The following is a 20,668-nucleotide window of genomic DNA, read 5'->3' on the forward strand; positions in this document are numbered from 1 at the left end:
CCGCCGCTCCGTTGCTAAGGAGTGTTCATTGTTTGTTTACTGTTTTATTTATTTTTTGCTTATTTCTTTGTTTACTTTTCATGGTTTCTAGTTTCGTTTATGCTTATGTACGCCTAGTTCTTGCACGATATGGATCAGCTGCCTTCGGCAGATATGGTAGGCGTGGGGTCATCTGATATTGTAGGTTGTCGTGCACCTTCCAGGAAACGGGGTCCGCTACCGTCGTTGGATAGGGACCCGAGGAGGGCTGCGCGCAGGAAGCTTATTAGAGACGACTTGGCGAACAATCTGTCAGGTGGGTCGAGTGATTGGCAGCGTTTCAGAAGGCCAGAAGGTAGGACTCTTCCTAATAGGACAGCGTGGAGGCTGAAGAGGTTGTTAAGGACTATCAGGGATGAGACATTCAAGGAGTACAGGAAATCTTTCTCACCTGAATGGGGACGGATGCTCCTTATGGAAGGCTAAAAGGGAATTACAACGATCATCAAGAACGCTCCCCGCCCTACAGAGGCGTACTGGATCGTGGACGAGGACTGACAGAGAAAAGGCCGATCTGTTTGCTTCACATCTAGAGGTAACGTTCCGACCCCACGATACAGAGGGCACCGGTGTTGTGGATGTTAACGACTTCCTTGAAAGCCCGATGCCAATAAGCTTCCCGATTAAACCGATCTCTGCAAGGGAGATACAGAAATTAGTCAACCAAGGAAGACGATAAAGGAAGGTCCCCAGGCTTTGACTTAGTGACGCATAAAATGTTTTTCATGCTACCCCTTAAGGAATCGAGTACATCAGGAATTTGTTAAACGCTGTTCTGCGGACGTCTTACTTCCCAGCGGAATGGAAAGTGTCGCAGGTGGCGATGATTTTGAAGCCAGGAAAGTCTGCACAGGAAGTTTCTTTTTAGAGACCAATTAGCCTGTTACGGTCTTATCTAAATTGTTTGAGAAGCTACTACTGCACAGGCTTAGGCCAACGTTGGAGAGTAAGGCCATAATTTCGGACCATCAGTTTGGGTTCAGGTGTGGCCATTCCACAATCGAAAAATCCCATAGAGTCATCAGTCATCAGCGGGTGTCTGGAGGAGCAGAAATTTCTGCTCGGCGGCGTCATTAGACATCCAACAGGCCTTTGATAAGGTATGGATAACTGGCTTACTCTATAAGTTAAAGCTACAACTTCCTCAACCCTAATACCTAGTCTTGTGGAATTATCTTGAGGGGCGTTTTGCTCAGATGAAATGTAATGACGAGTTTTCAAGGCTCTTTGAGATTGGATCGGGTGTCCGTCAGGGCTATGTGCTGCGTATTCCGTATCTGTGTATTCCGTATTCGCTGCGGACATTCCGGTCCTGGTTGATCGTCGCCACGTTCACTGATGACACTGCTATCCTGGCCGTTAACGAAAACCCTGACCTAGCCTCGCAGACCCTACAAGTGGCGCTGGATCGTGTGTGCGTGTGACAGAAAAAGTGGAGGATTAATCAAGGTAGGTCGAGGCACGTCACATTTGCCATGCGGAGAGGTGATTGTGCGGGTGTGTACTTCGATGGTGTTTTGATCCCGCAAACAGAGACTGTGCGGTTCCTGGGACTTCACCTGGATCGGCGTTTGATCTGGAAGTGTCACGTGATGATGAGGAGGAAACAGCTAAACGCAAGGTACAGGGAACTTCATTGGCTGCTACGGAGGAACTCAAGCCTCACGTTATTCAACAAGATCTAAATTTATAAGGATAGCCTGCGCCCAATCTGGACGTACGGTTTAGAATTGTGGGGAACGGCTAGTATTAGTAATGTGGAAATTATACAACGACTTAAGAACAAAGTAGCGAGGGTAATTGCCGAAGTTCCGTGGTTCACGCGGAATGATGAGATTCACGTTTACGATCATGGAGCTCCCATCGGTTCGTGAGATTGCACAACAGCGCAATGTCAAATACCTGCAGGGGTTTGAGAATCATGTAAACCACTTTGCAATTAATCTACTCGATAACAGCAGAGACGTCCGACGGTTGACACGAGCCCATGTACTTGACTTAGGGTCTGCGTAACAGTTTGGAATCTAACACCGTCAAGTTTAGTGACTAATTTCTTGTTACTGCTCTTTCTTTTTCTTTCTATTTGTTATTAATGTTTGTTTTGTAGACTATATGGTACTGAAATTAATGGTTTGTGATTTATGACTGAGCTTGATATTTCATATTTGACTTTAAGTTTGCTTGCAACTGTTTATTGTGCATTATTTATTTTGGGGGTTCCTTACGGACCTTCTTATCACGTGCTTTTGTCAGGAAACTTACTTATGGCTCCGCAGGAGAGCCGATTGTAATTATAATTGCTATTGAGAAAAAAATTAATAATACAGCTGTGAGAATTGTTCATGAAGATCGTGTACTGTCTGATTCAATCCTATTTCCAAACGAGCTCTTACATTTTTAACACTTTCTAAAAGGGATTGTACGACTTGGAAGCTATCAGCTCTCATTGTAAAAGTATGCAAAAACGTTTTATAATATGCGAACACAACTAAACGAAATTAGATATTACACACAATTATTTAAAAAATAGCGAAATTCCTGATCTATTACAATAATTGCCGAAGCTCCGTGGTTCACGCAGAATGATGAGATTCACGATTACGATCATGGAGCTCCCAGGGTTCGTGAGATTGATAAGAAGTTTAAGGAGATTCTATATTGCTCCTTCCTTCGTTATTCAACGTAGACTGACAAAATACAAAATTTAATTTGAAAAATATTCTTACTTTAATTTTAAAGAAAAATAATAAAATAAAATAAAAAACATCTCCCCAAAAAGATGCTTAGGTTGGGCTGGATGATAATTGAAATGCATGCATTCCTTTTTACGTCTTCTTTGTGTTTCCGGTGGCGTAGTAAAACAGAACTAGAATTTTATTTCATATATAAAACATTCTCAAAATTAACTTTAAACACCTGTGTACGTAAAAAGAAGCCGAAGTTCACAACGGGGTGGTCGAATTCAAAGAAGCATTCAACTATAGTGGGAAGTTATCAACATTATAGGTATATGAAAACGTAGTTCAAACATGCAAAGATAAAGGAAAAGCACTTCTATCCATCTATTTCTGCATCATTATACAGACATCTCAATTCCACTAGCTGTAGGTGTATCTCTCAAGTTTGCACTTCATCAGGGGCAGCTCACGTATAGACACTGTGGAACTGCAGCAACCCCTATTTCCATTTTATATTATGGATAACATTTAATATTATGAGTCTTTTCTTCTTTAATTCTTTCTTTATAATTGTACAATATATAATCCTTAAGCTTAATGTCAGTCAGTAGTCATTACCCAGTTTATGAAAAACATACAAAAATCTTTGTATGGAACTGTACGCTTCACAGTTCCAGCGGCGTGGTGTTTGACTGGCGTGCTGGGGGAAGATAGTTTTTTTTTACTCCGCGTGTGTATGGATCGTTTCTTATTCGTCGCCTTTTCTATTTAAGTCGGTGGAAGGAATATGAAAATGGCTTTGTTGTTTTTTCAATATTGATCAGAAAATGGCGGAAAGCACTCTTTGATTGCCAAATCTGTCCAAAAACACACTGGAAGGGTAAAAGAGAAGTTAATTAGTAAAAACTAATTATGTATTTGTTTCTATGTACATAGAAATTTAAATTAAGCACCATTGAACTATATTGGTTTAAGCGGATATTTTATTAATTATTATCTAATAATACTAAAATATTAACTGTATTGACATTTTATGATTTATTCGGTTAAACCGAGTACGGTTTACGTGAACCATACTCTTGAGTATGATAAAGTGTAGAATTAGATCATTATCCTGCTTCCAGCTATTCTATTTGATTAATTTTTTTCCGGTTCTTTTATTTTTACAGAAAACTTTAACCGTGACCTTGAAAAAAGCCAGAAAATAATTTTCTGGAGCAGCACCCCCACCAATTTTAGCTACGAGCTGCCTCACTGAACCTCATTGAGCAGAGACTTCTAACTGTGGAAAACTTTATGAAGAATCTTACTAACAATGCCCACGAATAATTGCACAGTTGTAATAACGTAAGTTGTAAATGAAAAAATGTTAAAATAAATGTGAGAGATGAGTGCCTGTAATTCATATTTATTTATTTTCCTTTTTATCATGTAAGTTACAATAATTATAAATGTCTATAAAATTCTAAATCTTATTAATTGGTAAATTAAGCTTATATATTACAAAAAGTTCTTTTGTTGATTACGGTTTAAATTATTTATTGAATTCAGGTTGCTACAATTTTTATTTATTTTTTTCGAAGTAAAGGAAGTATTGCCATCGCGAGAAATTTCGGTTTTCTGATTTCAACAGAAATATCCATTTTGACCATCCCTGAATCCATTTTGAGTAGTTTCGGCGCGACGTCTGTACTTATGTATCTCGCATAATTAAAAAATGAATAGCCGTAGGATGTTGAATTTTGGATTTAGGACTGTTGTAACATCTAGTTATGCACCTCCCATTCTGATTGCAATCGACTGGACCAAAAGTGTCCGAAAACCCCAAAATCCAAAATATTTGGATTTTGGAATTTTTCTTAACTGCAGAATTTTTTTTAACTAGCCCTCATTGAGAGTTTTTCTATGAAATATCATAAGTGGTACTTATTTTAATTGGTTCCAGAGTTATAGCCAAATAAAACTTTAATTAATGAAATATTTGAATCTGACAAGGGTTCCTTTAACTTTTTTTTTAAAAATTTAAATATATTAATTTATTAATAATTATTAACCACTGGTTCTAAAAAAACTTTCAATAAATAATAATTCAATAATAACAATAAAAAAGTATATATATGAAAAATTACAGAGGTTATTAATGAAATAAAATTCTATGTACTTTTCATTTAAAAAAAAATATTTCTATGAAATTTAATAAACGTACAAGGAAGTCATGTAGTGTCCACATCAGATTTTTATGTTATTCCTTTGACTTAATTAAATTAATTAATTCTATACAAGCAGATGTTAATAAAAATAAAAATTTGTTTGCTGATGGAATCAGTTATCGTTTCAGCTCATGGTAACTTTCAGTGTAGATAAGCTTACGGATGGACCGTCCGATGCTGATACCGTTTAGACCTTTTTTTGTAACGGTGCACGGTGGATGTTGGCATTCACCGGAAGGTTCCACGTTGCAGCGGCCAGGGAACTTCTTCTGTCTTCTTCCATCTTCTTTTTCTAATAAAACAATGTAGAACAGGAAAGACATTGTTTGACATATTATTTAATAAGACTTTTCTAAGGGTTATTTACGAGCTAATACGATAAAAAATTGAGTTTCATATGAAAATTATGGTAAAATTCAGTTTATTTTGCTTGATAGTTTTAAATAAATCAACATGAGTATTTTTTAATTTTAAATTGTCCGTCGAACTAAATATGTATACGCATGCGCTAATAGTTGTAGTTACGATGAAAACAATATTATTAGTGATATAAAAAGTCTCGCATGGCAATAAATTCATGACGGCCAAAAAATATAATGAATTCACACACACACATATATATCCAACACAAACAACTACAAAGGAATTTCCCTGCTTCCTGTAGCTTATAAAATATTTTCGAAGGCATTACTTTCTCGACTCGAAGAACAAGTTGACAATGAAATAGTAGAATATCAAGGAGGGTTCAGAAGAGGAAGATCGTGCGTGGAACAAATCTTCAATTTAAAAAAATACAATGTATATTAAGACTAAGAGCATTGAGAGGTATTACCGTACCGTAGTAACATTTGTAGATTTAAGGAAGGCGTACGATTCGATAGACAGACAGTGAATGATGGAAACGTTCAAGGAATTCGGAGTAGACAGGGAGACGCAAACATTAATAGGACAAACGTTGACAAACACCCAGTCCAAAATAAAATTTATGGGAGAAATATCACAGCCCTTTGAAGTTAAAACGGAATTGAAGCAGGGAGATGGGCTATCGCCAATATTGTTTAATCTAATCCTCGAGAAAATAATAAGGGAATGGCGGAAGAAGAAAGAGGAAAACGGATTAAAAGAAATACGACTAGGAACTGGTAAAAACCAAATAAAAGTGGATTGTTTGGCCTTTGCAGATGATATAGCAATAATTACAAAAAATGTTGAAGAGGCTAGAGAATCCATAGAGTTACTAGAGGAAATAGCCATAAGGACAGGACTACAGATATCTTACGAGAAGACGGAATACATGGAATACCGACATCACAAGGAGAAAGAAATAAAAACAAAAGGAGGGAATATCAGGAGAGTCGATCGTTTCAAATATCTTGGAGAAATTATTCAAGCTAATGGACTCCATGAGGCAGCTAACACGGAAAGGACCAGGAAATTAGAAAGAGCATACGGGATAACAAAGAATATCTACAACAAAAAGAGTATATCATACGGTACAAAAATAAAACACTACATTACCGTGCTCAAACCAGAGGCACTCTACGCATCAGAATGTTTGATACTCGGGAAGAAGAATGAACTGAAGGAGATGGAAATACGTGAAAGAAGAATCTTGAGGAAAATATTGGGACCAAGAAAACTAGAAGACGGATCTTACAGATTAAGAAGTAACGAAGAACTTTATAAAGGGAACAAAGGACCGCTGACATCGACGATGAGAAACGAAGGGTGAAGTTCTACGGTCATTTACTCAGGATGACGGATGATAGGTTAATGAAGCGCATCTTTAGTTTTTTAACAAATATGAAAGCGACTACGGATTGGGTCGTCGAAGTTAAGAAGGATCTCGGCGAACTACGGCTGAACAAAGGCGATGACTGTAACAGAACTGAGTTTAAAAATAAAATTAATAAACACATTTTCCGGAAAATTACAGAGAAGATAAGAACTGGGAGGCAGTGGACTGATGAACAAAAAAAAGTTAAACGAGACGTAATGAAATTGTACTGGGAAAACAGATGGAAAACATCTGTTGTGCAAAACGTTCAACGCGGTCCAAAGAGACCATAACGAAAAACTATATATATATGTGTGTGTGTGTGTGTGTGAATTGTGAATGAATATTAACTACCACCAATCAAAACCAAGAAATTAAGAAAGGTAATATTTTTAAATAAAATATGTCTTTTTATTATATATATTGTCGCCCATTGGGTTTGACGGCACGTAATTCATTACCTTGTGGTGGCCCTGAAAAGGGCAGTTTTTTGCGTTAGCTCTGAGAAGAGCTATTGGGTCCGGAAGCTGGTCTCCGGTGAAGTCTGGGAGTTGCGGCTCGTCCATTGAAGTCCGACCGGGCTTTCCCTCAGCGGCAGTTAGATCCCCACTAAAGCGTGGTAGTGGTGGCCCCCACAGTCCTGCAGTGTCGGGTCGTTCTTCGCCAGCGCGGCCGAGGCGGTTCTCCCCGAGTGAACCCACGCTAAGCCGGCTACTGCTGCTGAGTCCGGCCTGGACGATTGAAGCCCGGCGAGCTGGGGCGGGAAGGTAGCGTCCGCATCCAGTGGTTCCCTCGGCCGGCCGACCAGGCCTGCTGCTCCGGCAGGGATGTTGGCATCCAACGGAAGGTCCCACGTTGCAGCGGCCAGCGAACTTCTTCTGTCTTCTTCCACCTTCTTCTTCTTTTTGGTCTTTTCCAGGTGGTGGTCGACGATGAATTGAAAATTCACTTTCGTGCACGCTCTTTTATTGGTACCTAAGAGTGGTGAGGCCGCAGCGCCGCTATGGTGGGAGAACTGCGCGGCCATCTGCGTGGCGGTAGTGATGATGTATCAGCGCGGTCGTATACTGCGCTAGCTCATTTTGAGTTATTCGTCCGCCGATATTAATTTAGGCATAGATGTGGTAACAATATATATATATATATACATTCTTATTTACGTATAAGCGTTCCAGTAAGACAAAACAGTATTTAGGAAATCTTTGACTACATTTAATAAGTTGGGTAAGTTTACAGAATCAGTTGTTCGATTCAGAAATTGAACAATGTGCTTTAATTCAAAAATTGCCATTGAAATGGCATGTTTATTGACCTTAAGATTTAATTATTTTTTGATTTGATAATTTTTCAATATGTATATATAAATATTTTTAAATATCTTTGCTTACAAAAATACTTTATATAAAGTTTTATTTACATAAATTTATTATTATAAATAATCTACATAATGTCCTGATCGTATCCCAGCATATTAGTCTCATTATTTAACTTGTGACTAAAATTTGTTCATGAACTAAATAAAGAGCAGTAACAATTAAAATCCTTTTATAATTAAAAAGAATGAAATAAAATTTTTATATAATTTTTTTTTAATACTTAATATCTGTTAATTGTGTAAAACTTTAATCTTAATTGGTAAATTCAGGGTTAGATTACTTACAATAAGATTGCGGTGATAAAAAAAATTACTCTTGTTTAATGAAAGGGTTTAAAAAGAATTTTTTTAAACATGACTGTTAATACATACCAAACTAAACTGTCTTTTTTTTGTTGTATTAAGATAAATAATGTGTATCAACAAAAGCCACGAGTTACACGCACGATTACATTCGTCCTTGACAATGTACTAAACTTGTTAAAACCAGAAGTGTTGTAATGAATGAATTATGTCGATAATTATTCCAAAGAGCCCTTACTATTATAACAACTGTAAGGTAAGGTTAAATTAAAAAACGAAACCGACAGAAAATAGACCCGGTTCATTTGTTTTAATTTTTTTCAATTTACCTTATTTTTACCGATTGAATCAATTTTTCCATCTATATGTTTTTCATAAAACAGCTGTTTTACTGCTATATTTTTAACATGTGTTTAAAAGTTCTTTTAGGAAATTTAAGTTGTAGACCTACCTTTTAAAGATATGTTAGAAAACCCAAAAGAGTAATGTACTATCATTGTTAATATAATATTTCTGAGTTTTATTAATATAACAATTCATTCATTAATGAGTGTACGAGTGTATATAAGTACTAAATAATATTATGATAGATAAAGGCATATTAATGTAATATTATTGTAATTAATATCGTATAGCGTTCATAATAACATAAAAACCGTCATGTGTTTTATTAAGATTTTTAAAGCCTTACTATTATTTTGATTTGAGAAGTAGAATATACTTTAAATTATATTTGAAAAAGTTTGGTTTAAAAAAAAATTAATATTTTTCTACTACCTTTTTCTCCTTGCTGATAATGTTTGTCAGTGTTATCTCTTGTTATTATTCTGTTTCTTAATATGTCCCTTTCACAGTATGAAAATTATTATACAACAGAGTAATATCAATTTCAACTTTCATTTTTAAGTAGATATTTTGATTTGTTATACGTTGAAAGTACTAGCGGCATAAACTAATCTTTGCTTGAAGATTAAAGGTATTATTTATGCGTGCAGTAGGAAAAAGATTATAATTTTCTTTGAATTCCAGTTTTTTATTGTCACTTTCCTATCCTATGTTTTAAAAGTATTTTATATTTTGGGGTTTATCCATTTCTATTTTCTACAATTATGGTTTCTCAATTTGTATTTAGAAAAAGTACATTTTATATTGAACGTACTAATATCTTTGCGAATTTTTTGATTTTTTACCTATTTTATTTCTTTGTCTAGAGCTCAATTTTCAGTTTTAGATTCTGATTTCATCTACTGATTTTTCTTCATACTTTCAGCAAAGATACATTTCTTACTTTCACAAACATTTTCTTACCGCCTGCTAAATGTGTCTCTTTCGTCTCTAGCTTTTTTTTTATAGCCACACTTCAAAAACTTTTAATCTCATTTGTCAATATTTATAGGTTATTATCTTTATACCGAATCATTCTGATACAATACATTATTAAAAATGAAAGGTCAGGCACTGTCGATCAGCATCTATCTGTATTCAATGAGTTACTATGGCTATTTTAATTAAATTATAAGTTCATTTAAGATATTCGGAACCTCATAAGAAAAAACTCTAAATTTGTATAATAAAATAAAAAATCTCTTCTTGAGAATTACAAGGCTTTTTGACTGAAAAAAAATAAAGAAATTACAGTAAACTATTTCTATAAATTTTCCGAGTTAATATTTCTTGCTTTATAAAAAAAATTACCGGATAAGTAAAACTGAAAATAAGACCTATAATTATTTTAATCAAAGATTTAGGAAAAATATTTTACGTCGAAGTCAGCAGAAATCTATTGAAAATAATTGCCGAGAAATATTATTATTTTTCCTGAAGTAAATTATACAAGGAAACTTGTAAATATTTAATAATAACTCTGCAATTAGTGTTTTCTGTTTAAGTATACCTTTCAAACTGTAATTTTATTTTATCTGCATCGAATTTTATTTATTATTCAATATGTTTTGAAATAGATACAATTTTCTTTCATATGGTTACTTAACACGTCATTAAAAGAAAATATACACTCATTATTTTGGCAGAATATATACATACATATATATATATATATATATATATATATATATATATATATAGGTAAGCATTTTACTGATAAATTATATCTGTATGTATAATTAAATTATTCGCATTTTATTAATTATGACGTCAAGGTCACCGTAGAACATGCAATTTATTATTTCATTTTCTTCTGAGTTACTATTGTTCTATTGTTATTACGCTTAATTTTTTAGTTTTTATGTTTCACAATTAGGTCTAATTAAAATAGTTTACTTACTGGTCGACTTAAAATTCAAAATAATAGAAAATATAGAAAATAATTTTTCTATGATTAAGAAAATTGTAATCTGTGTTACATAATCGTATATTTTTCAATAATAAAAGTTAATGAATGGTGGTGACTAATAATTTTTTGATACGTTGAACAATGAAAAAAGGAAAGAAAATATTTAAGTTTCTAAAAAAGCAAGGTTAATCAAGTTAAAAAAAATTTATTTAAATGACAATATTGTAATATCAAAAACCCTATTTATCTATCCTTTGTAGGAATTTACTACTGTCAAACAACATTCAACAACATACTTCATTATAATAGTCGTGTTTTATTTACATTTATTAAGCACATTGTTTCAGAAGAAATGTAAATATTTGTATCCGTATATAAATATGTACATATTTATATATATTTAAATATTATATATCGTGATGCTAATCGGTTTAATAACCAAAGTGAACTGAGATTTTCGAGTAACACTGATCATTATATGTTTCTTTCGTCTGAGTAGCTCACAACATTCTATAAAATATTAGGATTTGAACGATCCACAATCGCCTGGGAGCACCCCAAAATATCAAAGGATCGAAAATGTCTGGAAACAGTAACATTTATCAAAACTGAATGCGCCTAGAAAATAAGAATAGATGCAAATGTGTACAGCTACAAAAATTACTATTCTGCAGGATATTAAAAAATCCAAAATTAAGTTGCAAATTTAAATGTTTAATATAGCAACGTGCTATGTGACCCGTAATTTTCACTTAAAATTTGGCGTGGGAAATGATAAGAAAACTCTTTTTTGGCAAACGCTCCTTTTTTGAGATATCAGTAAAAATGAAATCAGCGTAAGAAATGAAACGAAGAAAAACATCAGTAGAAATTTTTTTATTACGAACCGCTTTGAGGTCGCGTTCAATTAAGTACTGTGTAAACTAACATTCCTCGTATTAAACCCATTCGACATTTTACTCAATAAATTAACAGTATTAGATCCATTTATAGGTACATCGTAACATTATTATAAAATTGAATGACTTATTACTGTCGATAAATTGATATTTATTTGAAACGATATCACTAGTTTAAATTATGAATTGGTTGCTAAATATTAATTCCGATTTCTTATTAAAATATATAAATAAACTTATACACCGGCATAATCGAACTTTAAAAAGAAGACGAAATAAAGCACTTTTTAGATCGGCCGGAATTATTTTTTTGAAACAGCATCAAATGAATTAAATACTTGTTCCGTGGCATCCGTGGCGCGAGTGGTAGCGTCTCAGCCCCTTTCATCCAGAGGTCCCAGGTTCGAATCCCGGTCAGGCATGGCATTTTTACCTACGCTACAAATCATTCATCTCATCCTCTGAAGCCCCTAACGGTGGTCCCGGAGGTTAAATAAAAAAAGAAAAAAGTTAACTATGTACTCACTACATGCTGTGCATCCTAACAGAGATGATTTTTTTTAAATTGAAAATAACAACTAAGAAAAATTAGAAACTAGTAATATGAAATAAACTTGTTAAATAAACAAGAAAAAAAAAATTTTTTTGTGTTTTACTATGTTTATGCACCAGCAACCTATATCTTAACACATATTTTAGTCTTTTTTTAAAGATATTGATTATTATTCGAATAAGAATCAGAGGATTTTTATTCAAATTATAATCGGGCCTTTAAAATTAGAACCTTTCAAAATTCAAATTAGACTATTTATGATAAAAATCAGTATCTATACTTTTCACGTAGGAAAAAGCAAAAATACTGTAAAAAAAGGGATTTTTACGTTTCTTGATCACACATCTTGTATCACTCAACAGGATGCACAAAATGTAGAGTGACTTCAATCATCAGAAATCAGATACAGTCGATATTCTGAAGCATGTAAATCTTTATGTGGTCTAAATTTTACAAAAGCGTGATCATTTATTTTTGTATCGCTCCATCTCAACTACTGCAGTGGTATGATATCTACGTTTTCACGTTATTACAGGAAGACTTGAAACTAAGTTTCATTAGGAACAATACAGTAGTTTTTTTTATATTAGTCCAAAGACAAAAGCAAAAAATGAAATTTTTAAATACTCGTATCATGGTAATGGACTATTCAGAAAAACTAGGCCTACTTTAGCTTTGTTTAAAATATTTTTTTTTTGAGAACATCATTTTTTATCCCCCCTCCGGAGCCGGACACACAACTAAGCCTTAACACAGCTCTAGGGGCTGCCTTAGCCTCGACGAGAACTAATGTTCCCCCCAGGTAGCCGAGACTCGGTCTTTTGTTGATATGACATACCTCTAATAAGGGGACCCCAAGGAGGTCTCCCACCAGGACTCCGGTCTTTACGCCTTGCCTGTGGTGAGGAACCCCCGGAGGGATCTCCACCGGGACTACGGTCTTACTTTACCCCCCAAAATCCGAAGCCACGTGGAAATCACCGCTCAATCACCGAAGCTGGGACACCTAAGCGGCTCACCCCTCCTGGACGGGGCTGTCCTACCCTAAATTCATCCGAAGAGTGAAGACGACAGGATTCATTTCCGGGCGCCGGCCCTGCAGTTACGCTCCTAAGAGCGTGACTACGGGCATTGCAGTGCGAACACTTAGCCTCCGTTAGACAGTACTTACGGAGATGCCCCTCAGCCCCACAATTGAAAATTGCCTCCTTCTATCAAGACCACCTCAGGTCCCCAATCGGTGCCTTATACCCCAATATCGATAGCAACATTCTTCGTCAGACCGCCTGAACACCCGACAAGACACCCACCCTACACTAATTCGGCTAACCTTCAATAATTCTGTCGCCAGCAGAGTAGGAACCGCCACCGTTGCCATATTTGTTTTGCCATATGACGTCCTTAGGGAGAGGACATTTATGTTAACCAAATCCCCAACAGTGTTGCGTATCTCACGCACCAAATTCTCCTCTGAGATAAGGATGTCAACGTCCTTAATGAGTAAGTGTACCCGTCAAACGCCTCTACCCATCGTGACCATGGTGCCTTCAACCTTGTCCAATATTTGTTGCCTTAACATGGTAGTCATATCTCCTGTGTCTTAGACCCGTATGTGAAGTTCCTCTCCCTGACCTCTGAGCGCCGACAAGATGTTCACCCCATCCGACGACACAGTGTCTCGAACCGTTCGGAGAAGGTCCGGAGAAGGTCTGTCCCTTTTTTGTTTAAAAAAGGGAAAACAAAAGCACAATCGTATGACAAAAACGGAGCTCAAACAAGATGTCTTTACTCTCTCAGATCTGGACACGTACTTGTTTAAAGTATTAGTATTACCTAACAAAACTCTAGTGTGAATATTATTTACCTATTTTCGAATCGGTTTATTTAAAATTAAATTATTATTAGTTTTGAATAATAAAAATCTGCTAAAAACGTGGATTTTTAATGCTAATTTTAATAGTAGCAAAAAGAAAGATATGTTGGTTATGGAAACACGGAATATAATTCACGGAAAGTATGTTGTAACTTCAATAAAATAAACAAATTTATATAGATGAACAAAGTGAGATAAGAAAAAATATCTGTGGTCGATAAAGTAATGGTACAAGAAGGACATGCTATTTTATGTTTACTGCCGACTGCCTTCACCTCCACAGTCGTGGTTGGAAGCCCCACTGATTTCTTTGCCTGGGGTCAACTCTCCTTAACCCTCAACGAAGACTCATCATAATGCATACGAAGCTTAGTAGAACTCCTCCAGGCCAAGCATTCAGCCACCTTATGAATGTATTACCCCATCTTTTCCTGAGGCCCGCAAAAATAAACTCTAGGATTTGAGGCCAACTCTAACCTGGCGGACTCCACGATACGTGAAACCAACCGCTCCTCACCGTCGGAAGAATCAACTGCTACCACGATGTTCATTCCACCCACTGGTACTGTTTCACAGCCAGATCCTCTGCCCAAGTACTATCAGCGATTACCTGGCCCGCCCGCAGCGAGCCCGACCGAGCATCGGCCCCGCCCAGGGTATCTTCTCCAACATCTTTGAATCAGTCTAAGATTCCGCACCCTGGGCCAAGTCCACCACCCAGGCCAGTCCACCACCCAGGTCAGTCCATCAGCACCAGCAACGTTCTCAAGAACTTCAGTAGCTACAAATGCCTCCTTGGACCATCGATGAAGAATCAACCGAGGAAGATTTCCATCATCCACCTCCTTGTCCAGTGCTTGCTGTACTTCCATGCGAAGTCTTGACCTCAAAGTGGAGCCACTGTCCTCCGTTTGAACGGCTCTCGATTCCATCCCCACCGGCGTTTGGATGACCACCGTCACAGCGTCTACTGGCGTCCTCGTGCCCTCCGAGGGTAGTTCCTCCAGGATGTTCCAAGACTTTCAACCATAAACACAAGACTATCCATTTCGAAATAACAGTTTTTGATTTCCTTCGTGTTAGTGTGAGTATGCAGTAACTCACTCAGGCATGTTTAAAAAGACAACGTAGACTTGAAAGAGAAACATTCTTTCCTCATCGCCAACGTATCCAGCTCACCCGTCGAAGCCGATCCACCAACATCCTTACCAGACTTCCAAGCCGTACAAAGCTTCTTCTGCTCCGCCACTGTCGGGGGAAGAGCCGCAACCTGAATTTTGATGATTTTCCTGGTGATGGACCCCCAATTCTTTCAACAAAAGAAGCCAGTGGTGGAGCGGGCTCAATGTCACTTCCACTAAAATCAATATCGCTCCATTCCATATACGGAACCTCAGGCCGTTGCTGACGATTATGCTCGGATACGTCTATCTGTACAGACTTCCGTCTGGCAGCCTCTAATTGCCGAGCTGTCGACCGGCGATGTGATTCACGGTCACAGCTCGACGCACTATCAGTGCCGCCGTCCTCCGGAAGGACCTCACGGACGACGCAAACATCTGGCGTCTCACTAGACCGCCGCCTTTCCACAGGAGTAAATTCCTCTTCCATAGGAGGAGGCATACCCCCAGATCGATCACGTTCAGTCATAACTACAAAAAACTAGCACTGCGTGAGGGAATGTTTCACCAAAATTTTCCCGAGTCAAACAGCTGACCGAAAAAAATAAATAAAAATTTTTTCTATGTCAGTATCAACATAGTTGTTCGACTTAGGAACTTCTGCAAGTCGAACATAAAAAAGTAATATAAATATAAATCAGCTGGGTAACTAAGATAAATATACTTAAGCTACGGTAGGCTATACTTAAGAATATTAAAGAAAAACACGAAAAATATTTAAATTAACAACAAATAACAAACAAAACACAAGGAAAACATTTAAATTAAATTAAATAAAAATTGTCACAAACAATTAGTTGGTAATTAATATCAGAATTAGCCCGTATGGCAGCTAACCGAAATGGTACTATTAAAAAATAACACAAATTCCCACCCCAGAAAAAGAAACTAACAAAAAAAACGAACAAATAGCACAAAACAACTAATAACATAAACGAACAACAAAATAGGGAAAACAAAACCACAATCGTATGACAAAAACGGAGCTCGAACAAGATGTCTTTACTCTCTCAGATCTCGACACGCACTTGTTTAAAGTATTAGTATTACCTATATTATTAGTATTACCTAACAAAACTCTACTGTGAATATGAATTACCTATTTTTGAATCGGTTTATTTAAAATTAAATTATTATTAAGTTTTGAATAATAAAAATCTGCTAAAATATAGTGGATTTTTAATACTAATTTTAATAGTAGCAAAAAGAAAGATATGTTGGTTATGGAAACACGGAATATAATTCACGGAAAGTATGTTGAAACGTTAATAAAATAAACAAATTTATATAGATGGAAAAGTGAGATAAGAAAAAATATCTGTGGTCGATAAAGTAAGCGTACAAGAAGGACATGTTATTTTATGTTTACTGCCGTCGTTGTCAGATTTTATATCAGCAGTTAACATTTTCACCGGTCAAAAAGTATGTTATTAATTACGTTTTCTTTACAACTGGGAGTATAATTATGTTTCATTGACTATTTTTGTCGAATTAATCGTTTAAGAAGCCTGAGTTAAAAAGAGTGATTAATAAAATGTTATAAGTAACAAAATCGACACCGTCGTAGCCTTTAATGGCTACGACGGTGTCGATTCTTTAGTGGATTTTTTAAGGAAAACCTAAGAGTAATAGTTCGGATAGTATTAATATCAGCAGTACTCATGAATCAATTATCGAATAATAATAATAATGATATTAATAATAAAATTTAAGTGAAGTTGTGAATTCACATGAAATTGCTTTTAAAACAAAAATTATTATTGATCTGAGTGTTATAAGTATTTTGAGAATGGAGGTACTCTGAAACGCATGTAAGTTCTAGGAAGGGCAGAAGATGATACTCAAATCAAATATGACAATCCTAGCGGAAATATGAAATATTGTGGAAATTTAAAAAATTTTTGCTGGTCACAATGGACTGGATTTATTTTGAAACGTTATTGTGTATCAAGTTTAATTAACAGTTAACGTACTGTACCTTATGGATCAGAAATAATAATTCCTTCACCGCCGGATAAATTAGATAATACATGTGATAAAGGAATAGTTCTACAGGCTTATTGTTATAAACTGAATAATAAAAATTATGATTAAAATACTGGAAATGATGAACCAAAGCTGTTCGAGCAATCCGAGTTAAATGATTTGGCGAGGAAATTAAACCTTCCTAGGGACTCAGCTGAACTTTTAGGCTCAAGGTTGAAAGAAAATAATTCGACATCCAACAGTAGCTGACTACTGTTGGATGTTAAAAAGGGACGACCCGCTGTGAGACCCCAAAAGAGAAAACACCAAAAAGAGCATCGAAACAAAAAGAAAAAAAAATGTCTTGTAAAGACGTAAAAAGTATTTTACTGTGAGTTTTTATTAGTTTTAATGATATTTTAAAGTAATCTTGATTTTCATATCACTTGTAAATAAATTTTACATTTAACTAAAAATTGGTTTTTATATTTTAAAAAAAAGTCCTTTTTGTGAAAAATCCTTACGTAATAGAGAAATTTAAGATCATATTTAGATTCAGCGCCCAAAAATACGTAAGAATCAACCATAAAATTGAAAACAATTTTTCGATAGTTAAAAACGCAGGTCTATGTTTTTGTGAGTTAATAGGCTATCAAGAATTTTGATTTATTTGTTAAATGATCAAAAAGAAAAACCTTTCAGTTTAGAGACACATTTTAGGATCGAAATGAAATTTCAGAAAAAAATGAAGTAACTGAAGGATAAATTAAGACACACTTAATTTTCTACCATTTTTGTGAAACGTACACTTCAAATTTGTTTGCTTTATGAACGCATGAAATTATTTGTAGGTAAAATTAAACATTTTATTTGCCGGTGAATTTTATGTATTTTATACAGTTGCTAAAATATGGTAATTTTGGTATAAATGTATAAATTTTAAGCACGTAAATTAGTAGACAGTCAATTCAAAAAAAGTATACTAGTAAATGGTTTTATTCATATACATGATAATACATCGGATAGCGGTATCAAAAATAGACGCAAGCTCGCTGATAGTACAAGTTCTACGCATTATATGATGTAATTGTAACGTATTTTTTGCTGCAATAGTAGTCATTGTAGAACCGACATTGAAAAATATTGGCCAAGTTAGTATATAAAGCGTACTCGGTCAACGCAGCTGCTAGAGATGTTCGTATTATATCTCATCAGTATACCTTATGGAAAATATTTTTAAAACGTTTTTAAAATTTTCTTAAAAATATTTTCACCTACTTAACGCTATTTAATACTTTCTTGTGAATTTACGTACACAACTTATTATTAACTACTAATAAGGAGAAATAATAAATGCAATTAGCGAAGAGTCTTTTGTTATATTACCTGTTTCATGGGTAATTAGTGGTATTAGACCATTCTGCCTATTTCTAATTTATATTATTAAAAAAAAATTGTAAATAAAATATACATATACTTAGTAAGTTTTCTGGTAAATAATGTTCGTTTATTATGTAACGAATCTGCAATAAATCAATTAATTTTCTGATAAATGCATGATAAACTATATATTATAAGGCAATGTTAGAATATTATTTTCAATATATATATATATATATATATTTGCGCGCGCGGACGCACACACATATTTTTTTTATCAGTATATAATTTGTTAATAATAAAATTGGTGTTTTGTGAATAATGTTCTTTTTTCAGTAAAATGTTATCTTATATTATCACAATTGTGATACTATTACAATTCGAACGCAGTTACTTCGACTTAAGACTTTAACTTTTACAAAATGACGATCAATTGTTACGTATATTTAAATATGTGAGTTTTAAACTTCTATATATTTCAATTATAAATTATAATTCCTCCTGAAGATGGCAGAATAGCCGAGAGTCCTTGAGGGAAACGAATAATATATTGGAAAGCAGTTCATATTATATTTAATAACTGTAATTTACCAACGGTGCCGTGCTAGAAAAACTTAAAATATTAATTCCTTACTTCGATTATAAAGTTCTTAAAGAACGGAAAAGTTTGCAATTTGAGAGGTCAGAAAGGGGAAATGCGATATTAGAAATTGTATTCGATGATCTAAAAGTTTCATGATCAATCGATTCAACTTTAAGTGCCCGCTTTTGATAACCTACTGCAGAAAGGTCTCTTCTTTGCACTACTTAACGAAACGGCAATAGTGGTTAACGCCATCATTAGAATAAAGCCTATGCGTGAATGTAACCTATGCGTGTTTGTAAGAATTTTGATTAATAGTCTGTAATAAAGTAGTTCAAAGTACGATTTACTTTATTCCTAAATTAACTTTAAAAAAGAGATTGCAATGGTATATATGACTGATGAAGTAACAATGAAAAGAATATTTTAAAGTAAAATCTTTTTTGAGCCTGCAATATTTATAGAAACATTAAAAATTTTTATACATAGTATAAGTACACTTAATATATCTTTCTTAAACCATACAGTAGTATTTTCCAGTAATACGCTAACCGGCGATCATTCATAAGAGGTTAAAAGTAAAACTAAAAACACGAGGTTCGGGTATAAAATGACAAACTGATCCACAGTCTTGTAATATTCTCTCGATTTCTTGCCAACACCCTCAAACTGCGATTCAATTTATTCAGCGTCATGAATAGATGTGTTAATTATACTACGTTATACTCATCTATAATTTAATAAAAGAACAATTTTATTATGTTTTAAATGCTCGTATAATTTACGACTAATAATATTTATCGCATTTAAAGTGGAATAGTTAAAAAATGAAGAAATAAAACATCATGATTAGAAAAAACATCACAGAATAAAATTATGATCATGATCTTATATAGGTGGGCCTGTCTACGTTTATTCCTATATACAAGAAACTTAGCGCTTCTTTTCAACAGTATGTAATTACGTACAAACGGCAAATATCGATATTTAAAATAAAATCGTCAGAATCTGGAAAACTAAAATAAGATGTTAGGAAAAAACATTCATACTCCTGGGTTTTAACACTATGCTATAATGTGTATTTCTTTACCGACAGTATAATTATTTGCTGTTTGTAGTTTATAATTGTTGACTTTTTAGGAGTCTGGTTTTTTATTATAATTACAATGAACCCGAACAAAATTATTCATATTTTTTACAGGAAGAGAAAAAAAACTATAATTTAAATGAATACAGAAAAAATAAATGGAAAAATTAAGTTTTGGACCTTGGATGAAATCTTTCAAGTAGTGTACCGTGTTTCTATAGTCCAACAAGTTGACTATCAAGTGATTTTCGCGTAGTATAGTTGTTTTTTATTTACTGCAGATACTTTAGTACGGATATGTTAATATCTCTGTGTAGAATTCTGTTTGAGATGTACAAGGATACGTTTGTAGAAAATTTGATTGGAATCTCTGGATGATGTTTCTATTAGATGCTTCGCATAAATTCATCCATACGTCCAAACGGGCATCAAAACCAATCGTATATTTAGGAAAAAGAAATTATTAAATAAT

General features: G+C 34.5%; 1 protein-coding gene across 2 annotated transcripts in view; it reads right to left on the reverse strand.

The window, feature by feature from the left end:
• LOC142328882 (facilitated trehalose transporter Tret1-like) overlaps positions 1-20,668 on the reverse strand; it is a 99,969-nt gene that overhangs the window by 20,293 nt on the left and 59,008 nt on the right. The window lies entirely within an intron of this gene.

Source organism: Lycorma delicatula, chromosome 1 (assembly GCF_047948215.1).
Source record: "Lycorma delicatula isolate Av1 chromosome 1, ASM4794821v1, whole genome shotgun sequence".
In the NCBI taxonomy this organism is placed as follows: domain Eukaryota; kingdom Metazoa; phylum Arthropoda; class Insecta; order Hemiptera; family Fulgoridae; genus Lycorma; species Lycorma delicatula.